The following is a 15,157-nucleotide window of genomic DNA, read 5'->3' as shown; positions in this document are numbered from 1 at the left end:
ATATATATATATATATATATATATATATATATATATATATATATATATATATATATATATATATATAGTTTAAAGTACTTTTAAGCACCCCGCTGCCATGTTTATATTACGTATATACTGTTCGGGTCAATTTGACCCGGCAGTCAAAGTGGAGGTTAAAGGGGTCATAAACTATTTGTTTCTTTGGATCTGTAAGACATATTTCACCCAAACACACACATACACACATGCACACACATGCACACACACACACACTGAGAGCTTGTCCCGTTGACAGGGTATCAGTCACGAAACAGGGGAAAGAAAAGGAGACGAGAGCCATACAGAGAACCAGGGAGGCTAGATTTAGCCTGTCAGTCTTAAAAGGTCAAGGGTCACAGTGGGAGCCAACTGACATATATTCACTCAAATATGCACACACGCACACACGCACGCATACATATATATAAACACACAAACAATGAAGTTCATTAAAACAAGGTCAAAAGTGGAGGGCAGGCAGCTGGCTAGGTTTACAGAGAGAAAGAGAGAGTGCAGACAGCTGGGGAATTTTACTAGTTTAAAAGGGCACAAGTGAATGTTTATAGTAGGGCAAAGAGGTGCAAGAACTTATTTCAATTGTTCTGAGTGGACTTTATATCAATAACATGCTTTTAAGAATTCATGGGCACTTTGTTAGTGAATTCAATCAGCAAAAGAGAAGCAGTTAATGATGCAATAAAGTTATGGGACCAGAGAAGAGCTGTCTTTATGTTTTGCCACAAGCATTGAGACGTTAAGCCCTCATTTCCTCTCAAAGCAGAAAAAGGAAGCAGGTAAAACATAAACACTCCCCGAGCCAAATCCTCTTCTTTTAAACTTCATATCACTATGGCACACCTTCTAATCATCCAGATTAGTCTAGACCTGGACACGCTAATTCAGCTCTTGTCTTGGGACTGAAGATCTGCTTTCCTTTTTAAGTGCACATTGGAACAGCTAGTGCCATAATGAAAAGACATGGACAAAACTCATGGGTAGAATATATCCTACCATTCAAGAGTTTTATGGAAGAGAAGATAGAGGCTGTGCATAACTGACTAACACAAATGTAGTGTTGTGAAAACGTTTTGACCCACACCCTCAATTCTTTTTATCTTGCTTCCAAGAAGCCAGACTTTCTTGTCTTATTTTTTCCCCAAGTAGTCTTGAGCAATAGTTCTCCAGGCTTCCTGGAGGTCTTTTGGGGTTTGGCTGCTTTTGTTTTGTTTGTTAAACCACTCAACACTTACCGACAAATCATTCAAGCATAAAAAAAAGGCACCTAACTCAAGAAATAACCATTGCTGTGTCTACACATAACAGACAATACAGAAAAAAAGATTTTAAACTGTACATTTAGTTTGTTACTAGCAGCCTGCCACAAAAACACGTCATTTCTTTACATTTCTTTAGTTGAATCTATGAAAAATGCCAAAGAAAACATAGTTTGATAGAATTAAATAGCAATTCTAAACCATCAAGATGATTCCCAAAGAGCTATCAGCCAAAAACTTGGCATATCTCAGTGTGGTATACAGTGTTTCCTAAACAATTTGAAGAACCTGGACAAGCTCAGGACAAAGGATGAAGCAGCAGACCTAAAAACTATCTAAAGCATAGAAACAGTATCTGAAAGTCATGTCTTTAAGAAATGGAAAATTAAGCAAACACGTGACACAGGATCTGAGAGATGCATCTGACCCTTCAGTTAATCCACTGCTCACTGAAGGAAGAAAAAAGGAAAGAAAAGGCTGAGGTATGCCAACTTATACAAGAACTGGACTAAAAATCTGTGGAAACAGGTCTGATAAAGCGATGAATCCAAATTTCAAGTTTCTGGTTCACATCATCTTCAGTCTAGAAGTCAGGATGGGGAAACGGTGAGTACATCCATCTGTAAAAACTGGTTGAGGCTCTGTCATGGTTTGGGCTGCAGTTCAGCCATGCAAAAAAGTACCATAGGATTTTGATCCACTATGCAATACCATACCATACACACTGCCAATGCAATGAAAGTTTAACTAGATTGAAAAGCACACAGTTGAACACTATAAGTCATGGATTGGAGTCCTGAAAGCACTGAAGTGGAGTTGGATCACAGAATAAAAGCCAGCCAACATCTATAGAGCTTTGAATGTCCTTCAAGAAGCATGGAGAGCTATTCCTGAGAAAGAATGACAAGAAATCCTGCCTAAGAAAGTCTAAGAGCTTAGGTTCTTGAAAGGTGGCTTTTAAGAGCTTGACTTTCAACCTCTTTAGAATTGTAAATACTCTGTTTGCACATATTTCAGTAAATCACAGCACATAATATAAAGAAACAAGCAATACAAGTACACGATACTTGTATTAGACTGTAGCTTGCAGTTCCAGTAAAACGACACAGACTTAGTTGGACAAAATGCAACTTGATAGGTCAAGAGACCATCAGAGATAAATGAAAGATGCTGGATAAGTGATTGATGGCATCTCCCAGGCAGGGTTTGGGAGCGTTTTTGTAGTTTTGCAGAGACAGAATTTCACAGGATAAAATTAGTCTTAAGGAACAAATACTTTATCAATACCTTATCATTATGCGTGGACACCACTTAATTAGAACACATTTTCACATGCAGTGACCCAGAGCTTAACTGTAAGCTCTACAAGAACTATTTACAGAAGAAAAAAGAGTTAGGACTGTTTATAATGGAGTATGCAGCACAATCAGTTCTGCTGAGTAGTTGGGGTTGACAGTGTTGGGAATAGCTTTGACCCTATCTAAGAAGTTCCCAGTGTATTGACTATATTCCCCAATTATTTTGTATTTTATTTACTGAATCAAACAACAGGTTTTCATTTAAAAAATTCTCTGAGCCCAGCCTTTTGACTGGTAGTTTATTTCTTCACACACTCAAAGACAAATGGGCATATCTACACACTTAATCTCTAATCACACAAGCTGCACATGTTTTACAAACAAATATGTCATGCTTTCAGACAGGTAAGGTCATACACAGAGACATGCATTTCTCCTTGAGTCTCAACACCATATGGTCTACTGGCCAGGCATTTGCACTCACAAGCTCTCACCCAGACAAATTAGACCATTATTGTCTCTGACTTTTGGAGAATGTGGCTATGAGGAGAGAAGGAAATAGAGCTGCGATCAAGTGGAGAGATAGAAAAGGAGGGATTTTGTTGCACTTTTTGGTAGTAATGATAATGAAGATGACAGTGGTGCTGAGTTTTAAGAGTACCTCTCAGCGCTGGCATTAACAAAGAAAAATCAGAACTCTTAAACATGCAAATTTAGAGCGCAAGGCTTCTTTGAGGATGTTGTTTTTGTTGTTTTTGTTTTTTATCATTCTTTGTCATTCAGTATGCAGCACTGTGACTCTATTCATTTCCATCCAGTATTGTTTGAGTCACTGTAGGTGGTGCTCGTTGCATTATCTGTTGAGTGAAAGGGACTATACCTGCTCATGCTGTGGTTCCTAGATCTTTATCTCCTGACACAGAGGTGTCATAAAACACCTCTTTGGCTCCAGGTGATTTCAAAAGAAAATGTGCACGTGACATTTACAATTTCAACTGAGAGTAGCAAAATGTATCCATCTGAATCCTGTGTGTTTGTCCCTGTAGGCTTTCTTTTCACAGTGTACCAGTTTTACCTGCAAGGGATCCCCATGAGGTCCAAAACCTCAAGGATAGAATAAGGCCCAAAACCATGACCATTCGCTACAAAATGAAAAGCCAGGCAAGACAGAACAACATGGGCAGTCAAGGTAGAGCAGCCAAGTGGGGTAAAAAGCAGCACTGAAGGAAAGGAGAATGGAGCTGAGCATGTGGTAAACACAGCAGGAAACCCAGTGGTCATTTCACCCATGGACACACACATACACACAAACTGGTAGACGTACCGATAAAATAAAAACTGCATGGTCAGCCAAACATAAAGACAAACTGCAAGATAGGCCGAGAGCCAGGTGAACAGATATGAATGCACACGCACACATGCACACACACACACACACACAGACGCATCCACACAAAACACAGATAGATAAACTGGTCAAGCTGGTCAGACAGGCTGAGTATGCTTTGCCTGCGGGAATGATCAAGGCTAAGCTGAGATGCACAGTGATCAGTCTGTGTATCTCAGGTTATTATGTGCGTAAAAGAAAAACACTGTTTAAAAATTAAAGCATGTTGCTCGTCTTTTTATACACCAAAAAACAGTACCGTTGCTGAGACTTAGAGAACAGCTGAGCAGCTATACCAGCTAAAGAACTGTTATCTGTGTATCTACGATCATCTGAGCCAGACTATAATAGTGCATTATTACGATGTGGTGTGACAATCCAATCTGATGGCAGCAAAATCTCCCAACCACACTGGGAGGGGAAAGATTGCATGCAAACATTCTCTCTTGCTAAATCAGGCAAAGGGAAATGACGCTTTGCACAATGGTTCTGCTGTATTATTAGCCCCTCAGAGGAAGCTGCAATTGTTGGATCAGACTCCGAGAAAGAGTAAAGTAAGTCTGGGAAAATATCAGCTTCCTGCAATGACTTCAGGCTTTAGCCTGAGCAAGTATTTGCATCTGCCTTTCTGGCTTTCTCACTGCTTCAAGCACTTTCTTACCCCATTTCTATCCCTCAAACAAAGAGACTATTATTATTATTATTATTATTATTATTATTATTATTATTATTATTATTATTATTATTATTTATTAGTAGTAGTAGTAGTAGTATTCCCAAAAGTTCTTTTAAGCCTCTGGCACAAGCCTCTACAAGCAACAAGCCTTGGCATATAGCAGCAAAGTGAGAAAGAGAGGGATTGAAAGCATACTTGAACATCTCCTTCAAACTTATTCTGGTTCTCTGGTTGGTAGCCAATCTATGTATCCCCAGGGCAGCGCACACTATCTATCTGACCCTAGCTGAACTGCCTCAGTAGTTTCAGACAGAAGGGATATGAAAAGCTAACGAGAGCAGTAGAGAGCATGCAGGACGGAACGCAATGACTTCCCTTACAGGGTCCTGGTGGAGATGATAAACCCAAGACCCTTCATTATACAGCTGCAAATAAAATAAACGCAACTCAAGGCTAAACTGAATCAGTACTTTAAAACCAATCAAAACATAAGGCCCGTCTCCTAAGAATTACACCGCTAAACTGCATTCTCAATTACATTTCAAGGGCGACTTAATTCTTCAGATTTGTGACATTTCATCAATAGTTTCAACCTCATGATATCATTGGTTTTCCTGCTTTAGCTGCTCTTCAGTTGAACAATCATACAATAGATGGGGTGGAACTCTTTCACCTGGTCCATCCATCCATTCGCTTCCGCTTATCCTTTTCAGGGTCGCGGGGGGCGCTGGAGCCTATCCCAGCTGTCATAGGGCGAGAGGCGGGGTACACCCTGGACAGGTCGCCAGTCTGTCGCAGGGCCAACACACAGGGACAGACAACCATTCACACTCACATTCATTCGCGCATTCACACCTAGTGACAATTTGGATTATCCAATTAACCTATCCCCACAAGCTGCATGTTTTTGGACGGTGGGAGGAAGCCGGAGTACCCGGAGAGAACCCACGCAAACACGGGGAGAACATGCAAACTCCACACAGAAAGACCCCAGCCTGATGTTGGAATTGAACTCAGGACCTTCTTGCTGTGCGGCAACAGTGCTAACCACCGTGCCACCGTGCTGCTGTCCTCCTTCATTTTCTGGGTTACCAGGTGAAAGAGCACCTGGTAACCCAGAAAATGAAGGAGGAGCTCCTAAGGTGGTTAATGTGATAAAAGGTTACATTTTAATCATGATCCCTTTCCCTGAAATACGTAATCAGTTTTAGTGCCCAAATCTAAGCAAATAACAATTCAGAACAAAATAACAATAACAACATAAAATCTAATAAGGGAAATAATAATACAGTTTGCTTGTAGAGACATGGTTGTAGTGCAGTATGTTATCCATTTACTGGAACCAGGCAAAAGAAGATTCTGCAAATTGGTTGATTTCAAACACATTTCAGGTCAATACGCTGTTAAAACTATGACTGAAACCGTCATGGTGGTATGAAAAATTAATGTTGAACAATTGACTTTTTGGCTGAGAGTCAGAGAAGAAGTTCAATATCACGCACACATGTGAATACTAAATATGAAACCAGACAGCCCGATCAGATCAGACAAGTAAAGCTTCACCTCCTAAGGTTTACTATATTGACACATTATCTCATTCGTTTTATCTCTACTACTTTCTTTTTTCTTTTTTTAAAGCCTATATTAAAGGTTCTGTGGGGGGAAAAAACATATATCATCACAAATATAGGGGAAAAATCATAAATACAAATAGGATGACAGTTTTATGCTGATATAAAACTTGAACTGATGAGAACTAGTAAAGGTTTCAAACATGTCAGGGGAAAAGACTGTTGGGCTTCATTCCCATGTCTTCTTCTCACTGTCAGTGGTGATCATACTCATTCAGTAGCAACTTTAGCTCTTGTTTTCCAGGTGTGAATGTTAATGATTACCCAGTCTTAAGGCTAAGCTAACCAATGCTAAGCCTGTAGTCTTATATTCAGTAGACAAGCATGAGGGTTCATGACATTTCCCATGTTTTGGTAAGAAAATTAATAGGTGCCTAAAATAACTAGTAATGATTATCAATGATTATCGTAAATTTATAGCTATCATTTTCTCTTGGTATTACAGACTAGAGATGGCACGATACCACTTTTTTATGTCCGATACCGATACCGATATCATAAATTTGGATATCTGCTGATACCGATATGAATCCGATATAGTGTGTTTTTTAATCAATAAAACGTTTTTTTAATATCTTGCTGCATTTTGTATAAGTTCATACTCAAGTTTAAATAAATAACAACACTAAAGCTATTTTGTTATACCTGTATGTAAAAAATACACTGCGCCCAAAATATTTCATAGTTCAGCAACACTGATCAATCTAATAAACTTAAACCTACTCCATCCTCCCTATTCTGGTATTTTAAAGAGTACTTAGCAGAAATATTAAGCAACCTAACTAATAGGGTTGCAAACTCCCAGCAAAAAAAATAGGGAACCACCCCCCACCTCATGATGCTTAATCGATGTAATCAAATTTAATTTGATGCAGGGGGAAAATGCACAGTAATAAATTATTTTTCAAGAATAATTAAATAGATTCAACATCTTCCTTCAACAGAACTGCAGACTGCATAGATGGTATCTTCCCAAAGGAAAAAGTAGTATAGCTTACTAGGGTATATTAGACTTAACAGTTACTATATACAGTAATGGACTTCTATATATTTTACATCAGATTAAAACTTTGGGTGTAAGATTCAGATAATTATTTATTAAAAGTTAGACATTTTAAATGAGAACAAGAAAGAAAACTATGTCTTCGTGCCCCCTTTTCCCTGTTCATGCCCTATCGGCCCCCCTGGCTAAACTTTGCTAGATCCGCCCCTGCACAGTTACCAGCCGTCAGCTGAAAACGATCCTGGTGTAGAAAGTAATATTAAATAAATTCTAAGCTTATCAAGGTTAAACGTGCTGCTGTTGTTCAGCCGCTGGTTTCCTCTTTCTGGTGAGAAGTGGGCCAAAAACTAAGAGAGACGGACTTGCGACAGAAAAGCCGATCAGCTGATCATTAAGCAGTTTCATGATTGAAGTAGCAGCAGGAGAGAGAGAGAGAGGCAGTCGCTCCATATATCGGTTGTTTAGCTTAACGTGGGAATGCTTTACAAACATTCAGAGATGAACTTACACACTTGCTTTACTTCTCTCTGGGAAAACTTCCTCGGAGATGAAATGCTGGTTTGGTAGCCAGGCTACAAATACACACAGCCGCTCTATCACGTGACGCATACTGCTGGGACTGCTACGGTTATGAGCCGAGTTACGCCGTGTAGCAAGTTTTGTGAGGTGCTTTTTTTATATTTAATGGATTGGATTACATTTTTTATTTCTCGCCGATATCCGATCCAGTAATTTGGGTCAGTATCGGACCGATACCGATACGTAATATCGGATCGGTCCATCTCTATTGCAGACAACTAAGTAATTCCATTTTATCACTGAATAATACATACTTACCAAGCCATTTCTTTTCCACTATACGTATAACCTTTTTCATCCTTCAATCACCACATATGTGGCATTGGAGCCAGACTTGAAGCCAGTAAAGCACAAAGAAGTTTAATATGTCAAACAACAGAAAGAATGTAATGATAGTAAAGGATCCAAAGGAAAAAGTGTGGAAAAGGAATGGAGTGGAGACGAACAGCTGCTGAAAGAGGTTGGGTGTTGGGCATGAAACGATGGAGGACAGAGGAGAATGGAAGGGCAAGTAGAAAGAGGAATAAACTGAAGGAAAAACATGAAAGGAGGAGAAAAAAGAAGGAAAATGTGAGTGGGTGTTCATAAGCATAAGACATAGTGAAGAAAATGATGGAGTTGGCACTAGGGAGCAAAGGTAAAGAATAGGAGTGATGAATGTGGTGGAAGGGTTCAGTAAAGGCCTTGAATCCAATCAAAACACTGTTTTTGATTCTGTTTTTCATTTCACCTAAAATAATGTTTCAATAGTCACTTGCTGAAGTTGCTAAGAACCAACCCTGGTCTTTGAATGGGTACTTGTTTTGAGCAAAACACTTCTCTGTGGCCTCAGCTGAACTGTGCAAGCTCACTGCAGCTGGAGCTTGGGGAACAAGGCATTGTGGGGATTAGCTAATGGTTTTTCACACTAGCAACCCAAGAAGAATGGTTCCTGCTTGTGGCGATGTAGTTGTGTTGCTAGACACCTGATTGTCCAACACTGCAAGAGATAAGTAACCCCAAAGGTGTCTGAATAGTATATATGACCGAATGCATTAGTGTTAATATTGAGCAAGCTACATTATTTACTGATGAATCAATGTTATTTTTAAATCAGGAGTTCACTAATATATATTGGTCAGTGAAATGAGACTGTCAGTCCCTCCGCTGCTTCTCTCTCTTGGCTTGTGTCTGTTTCCCTGTGTGTTTGTATGTGAGAATAGAGAAATCTATGCTCGAGGTCAGAGCCAAGGATCATGCCTTACATTACAACCTCCGACATGTCTACCACCTAGTAGATACTCTGCTTATATAATCAGTCACATGTTCAGTAACTTGTATATGATGTACTATTCTAAACGTATTCTTTCTCTAGTTAACTTCCATGCATGTGTCTGCAGTTTCAAAGTAAACTCAGTCTGTATCCTAGTCCTACTGCACGTTCTGATTCACTCCTGATCCACATATCGGCTCAGCCCAATCCTTAATGGCAGGTTTCTGGCACCCTGCTTTAGCTCCAGCATAACTGGACTTCTCCATGGCCACTTTTCTTTGCTTAGTTCATTTAGTCATTTAGTCACCTTTTTGTGCAACGGCATCTTAACCAGTTCCTCTGATTCTTGTTGCCTGCATTTACAGCTAACTTAGCTGTAACATATGTTGCAGTCCAGATACCTGGGAACACAAATGTCACATTTGTTTGGTTCTTAGCAAAGTAGAGCCATTTAGGGATCACAATCATTATGCTTTTTGTTGTTGCGATACATTCATGGATAGAGATTGGTCAGTGCTCTGCCTATGGCTTACTTAGTGACTCACAAATAGATAATAGTGGCATTACGGATTAAACATTTGCAGTTGTTCGACTGTTCATGTTCAGTGCCGCCATCTTGAATTGCTAACTCAGGGTATGTTGGTCTGCTCGGACTTTCTGAGTAGGAAATCGAGGTTGAGAGGGCATCCCATAAAAACTTCTGACTAATTCAAGAAAGTGCCAATACCAATGGACACATGAAATCTGCATCCATTGTAACAGTTTGTCTTTGCTTCAACTGTTTCCTTAAAAAGACTCCAATTTTTTAAAAACTGTTACATTTCATGGTGAAAAGCCTGATTTCACCAGTTGTTGGTGATTTATGAGTGGAACCCTTCCAGAGCCCCACAATGATGCAGTGGGACACTGAAAATGAGGAGAAATATTGGCAGCAACCATCATAAATACATTATATATTAACAGAAAATATTACCACTGAAAGTTCAGCTTGCTACACATTCTCCCATAAAATAAAATATTGATTAGGATTGATATGTAGAGTATGAGTAGTGCAGACAGACTAGGTTTTACAGTTGTGTATGCTCTCAGTGGTAGCTCTGTTTACGAGAAACAAGATGCACTTTCAAAAACAAACTGTGTACACATACAGTATTCAGTGGTGCACATGGCCACATCGATGCAAGGAGTGAATCAGAATCCCTATGAGATGCTTATTTTTCAGAGGCTGACCAAAAATACTCAGTTAGGTGTGCACACTTCCTGTGAACACAAGCACATGAATAACTTTATTTCAAAAGCACCCACAAACTTTTTGTGAAGTTTCTCTGAAACAGACAGGCGAAATACACATAAAGCCTTTAACAAATGAATAACAAATCTAGCATGTGTCAAGCCCTTCACAGACTCATACATATATGCATAAAGGTTCTCACATGCACACACGTGCAGTGCGGCTGCTTGCCTCCCACATGCACTGCTTGTGACGCATTGGAAAAGTCATTAGACCTGCACTTCCTCTCCAAACAGAAGAGAAGGAAGAAAAAGACTGTCTTACATGAAACACACAGGAAATGTGTGGGTGACTGCTTGTATGTGTATGTGTCTGTTTCTGTGTGCGTGCGTGCATGGATGCGTGCATGTAGACGCAATTGTATATTTCTATGTGCATGCACGTATGTGGAGATCTAAGGTTCCACCCTAAGGGCTGGTGACCGAGGTCTTGTAATAGCTTGCTTTGATTGTTTCACTGACTAGACTACAGCTACAATTACAGACAATTAAGACACTCAGCCAGTGATTGGCTTGCTCAGCAGGCTAAGCTGCACACCGTAATCTTGTGGATTCAGCATTTGTCCAAAGCTTATCCCCCTATTTTCAGATTTGGACTTGAATAAAACCAAGTACCCACTTAAGTTAGGATTACTCGCTCAGAGCATTATGTAGCACATTCAAAAGCCGTCTGCAAAGGCATCTCTGATTAAATACACAATAATGGCAGATATTTCTATGTTTTTTCATCATACTTAATGTGTAAGTCAATATAATCTCTCAACTGTGGATACTATAGTTACACAAGTTTCATTTCTCTCTACAAAAAAGGTAAAAAACAGTCAGAGCTTCTGCTTTTCAATGGAATTTTTGGCACTAATGTTGTAACTTATCACTTGACATATGGGGTGTGTGTGTTTCTCGTTTTGTCTTCCTATGTAGGAGCTGTGACTTTGCATAACGTCAAAACCAGCACTTCCGTGCGGGGAGGGGGCATATTCATATTCACCGCATTAAATACGAATGTGCATGTGTATGTTGAGTACGTGTTTAATGCTATATTTGTTAGCAAGGGCAACTGAAGCGAGTGATCTACAGAAGCATTGTGATAAAATAAATTATAAATTGTACAACAGGGATGCTGTGTTGGTGCTCAAAGAAATCCAAAGCAACCAGGACAGAAAGAAAGACAAAAAATGAAGGAGACAGACGGTGAATCCTGGGGTTTGGACATCTGGAGAAGTGTCAGGAAGCTCAGTCACTTCATCGCTGAAGGTGTAATATTTATCTATGTGCACTAGAGCATGTCAGCCTACACACACACATGCATACAGTGTACCAAAAACAGCACAGACAGGTGAAGGACAGCTTTTCTGACTTACACAGGGACACATATTCCCCTTCACACAGACACACACACACACACACACACAAACCAGTGATTAGTTTGGACACTCACTGCTTATCGCTACAGTGAACATCTGTTACCTCAGCAGGATCCCGACTATTAAAAAAAATGCATTTTTGTGTGCGTACACATACAGACATTAACTTTTCCCACAATAATTAATTTTCTACCGCTCTTTTTCTCTATCCCCACAAAAAAACACACGTCTACATTAGATGTACTGCTTCCATGTCCTACTTGTTTGGTACTTACTGTTAGAGTTACTAATTTCTGACACTGACTAAAGGTATCCATTCAAGGACCAAAAAGCTGTTTCCAAACAGTAAACATGTAGTTGCATAATTCTGGGGGGGTTTTGTTTTGTTTTTTTTCTTTTCTGCAAGTGAGCTCTGGGTGTCAGCCTTCTTGGGGCCTTTGTTCTTCCCGTGCCTGGTGCTTTTCTAACTGGGTGCTCTCATTTCCTCTCACCGTCTGGAGGCATGCATGTTAGCTGAGCATAGGTGCAGATGTGAGATAAGCTTTGACAAGTCAGTATAAGTAGAAAAATGCTATGCTATGTACTAATATGCAAAGGTACAACATTAGCACTCAAAGGTCCTAGCTGGCTGGAGAAAATCACAGTCTTATGCAATCATAAACATTTTAACATAACATAGTTTTGTTATGTTTGTTTTAATGGGAACCAAGCTGAATGTCAGTTAAATCTGGATCAGAAGTCTTAGTCATTCAACGTCAAGCCTCATCTGCAGAGACCGCAGGAAAAACATTGCCCTGCAAGTACAATAGGTCCATTTATTTTTCTGAGTGTACTGATCCTTAATGCAATTATAAACAGCGTTATGGTGGATGAACTGAGGAACACCTGTTCTTTAAGATTCCCAGGGGTATACATTTCTTTACTGCTAAAGGCAAACACACTGTCAGGTGCTGTTTGTTATCATGTGAAATAGAAGCTCTGTGTGTGGGAGATTCACTATTCCACACAGAGAGGGGAATCCCCCAACACAGCAGACATTAAAAACAGGTGCTATTAACCCTTATCTGCAACTTTTGAGCTTCAGGGTGAATATTGAGTATTGCACTTTTCAAAAGAGACTCTTTTTAGTTTCAAAACTGTAATGCTGAAAACTCGTTTTGAGTATAATGTTTGGGTGTCCAGCTGGTATCAGTTTATTACCTTTAGTCAGTCCAAAAAAACAACTATCACAAGCATCGCTGTGAGCATCAAATCCTTGTGAAAAGATATTTTTAACTAGATGCTATTCTGAAACTGATACACTGTTCAAACAGGATACTGTTAACTCAGTATTGGTGCATAATGTCAAAGTGCAAACCAATGTGAGGAAATTTAAAAAGGTGATCAACATTTAGGAAGTTTTGATGGTTAGCCACTTCAGACTTCTCTCTATCTGTGGCAAATGTTCCGTCCTAGTTGCTTTCACAGTCGAACTTGTCTTGATAACACGAATAGATTTCCTGCTTCTAACTGTAAACAACCTACACACAAGTGGTGGGATCTTAACATTTTGCACTTTGCGACAGCTGTTGCAACCAAAATGTCAGTGTTGACTGCACATAACGTGCTACGCGGTGAAGGGGAACCAAAAAAATGATCCACTTTTAGCATGCTGTCAGTTGGTTGAATATTTACATCTTGCTGTTCTGTAGTTTGCACCACTTTAAAAATTGCTTACCCCTCCATTTCTAAGATTGAGGTTTCAAAAAAATGTATTTCATATTTAATTCACTCATGCTCATGATAATCATCTCTCCAAAACACTGCCAAATTAGATGTGAATTGATATTTTTTGCATGTTTTAATGCACACAATATTATAATCTAATTACATCATAAATACAGGAGACAGAGTTGTTGTAACCTAAGAGGTTATTAGTGTATATTGCCAGTAAAAAGCACATTAGCATAGTCACTTACCTTGGCAAGCCAATTCCCCTGTACATTCTCACTGTAGAGGTCTGAAGTGAGGATTCTTCCAGTGTTAATTAAACCGTCTGTCTTGGAGAGAATTAAGGTCGTGATCTCCCAGACCTCACCACTCCCACACTCCCTGAGAAGAAAAGAAAGAAGAAAAAGGGACTTAATGAAGGAATAAAAGGATGAAATGGCTTAATGAACCGCCTAACGAGGCCTGTGGCCATTTAATAAGGGCTTATTAAAGCTTAATTAGAGCAATAATCAAGCTTGTTTGGAGTATTTCAGTGTTGACTTGTGGCTGATTGTGTTTTCATAGCAACTGGATAAACAAGGAAGAGTTAATACTCCATAGGAAAGAAGATATGTCTAACTGTGTGTCTGTCCGCGTACATGTGTTGTACGGGATTTCAACAATAATTAGGTGACGACTTGAAGATCCTTCCAGTCACACAGAGGACTCACGCTCATCATTCGGTCACATGCTGAAATCGTACTGACATCCAATTCAAACACTGTGGCATCCTGAACATCGGCATAAGCAGCCAGCGTGTTTACTCCATGCCTGTTAAAAGTAGCAGATGTTGCATGCACCTGAATTCCTGTACTTTTTTCCTTATTATATAGCAACTCACTGACTAATTACAGAGTTGTTCCTATTGTAAAATGATGCTACGGATTCTGATTAAATATTTGCAAATGAGCCACTGAGTTTGTCCAGTATAAACCCAATGACTCATCAGGCAGAGTCACTCCCTTACTGACTTAAAAACAGCACACCATATTTTCTCTACAGATGTTAGCGTGACTCACTTGAGTCAGACACTAAGTTACATTGTGCCTGGGGAAAGATCTGAAGAGAATGCAAAGTATACAGGACACTTGAGACGTCAGCTTTTCATTATTCATTCAGTGATGCCATCACTTCTTTGAGGAGTTAGAAAGGCTCAGCATGTGATGTATCCTTCTTGTATGCGCCCGCGAAACTCTAACGGCACTGGTTCTCCAGTCTGGTTCTCCAGTTACTGATTCATTAAGTGATTCAGCTTTGTTAGACTCTTTTATGGACTTTGCAATATTCGGTGACCTCAACAATTAAAGGTGTTACTCATCCTTCTTCCTGAGCAGATGAGAACCCCAGACAAGCCAGCTAAACAACACTGCATCATGAGCAACACAGCTTGTTTGTTCATGCAAATGAATTCAAATATTCATGTAGAACCCCATGAATCCCTAAATAGGACAGAGGGACGTACTATAGCGAGTCAGAGGATGTAAATGCCACATTTTGTCTTGATTTGATTTTGTATGCTATGGGGTGCTAACCTTTAACATCATAACTGCTCATATACAGAATAAATACCAAATAAATGAACTTGGACTTCACCAGCAGTTCCTTATAATTACTATTGCTGCTTTTAAATTAT

General features: G+C 39.5%; 1 long non-coding RNA gene across 3 annotated transcripts in view; it reads right to left on the bottom strand.

The window, feature by feature from the left end:
• The window catches only part of LOC102785160 (uncharacterized), a 101,717-nt gene that overhangs the window by 41,219 nt on the left and 45,341 nt on the right, over nt 1-15,157 (bottom strand). For all 3 annotated transcript variants that reach the window (XR_004844080.2, XR_437434.3, XR_004844079.2), the window contains exon 3: nt 13,734-13,866. This is a non-coding gene — a long non-coding RNA (uncharacterized LOC102785160). The remainder of the gene's footprint in view (nt 1-13,733; nt 13,867-15,157) is intronic.

This window comes from Neolamprologus brichardi, chromosome 11, assembly GCF_056152115.1.
Source record: "Neolamprologus brichardi isolate AB-2024 chromosome 11, ASM5615211v1, whole genome shotgun sequence".
Taxonomy (NCBI): Eukaryota; Metazoa; Chordata; class Actinopteri; order Cichliformes; family Cichlidae; genus Neolamprologus; species Neolamprologus brichardi.
The sequence above is the reverse complement of the archived record's forward strand: the minus strand, read 5'-3'. Positions and strand labels throughout refer to the sequence as shown.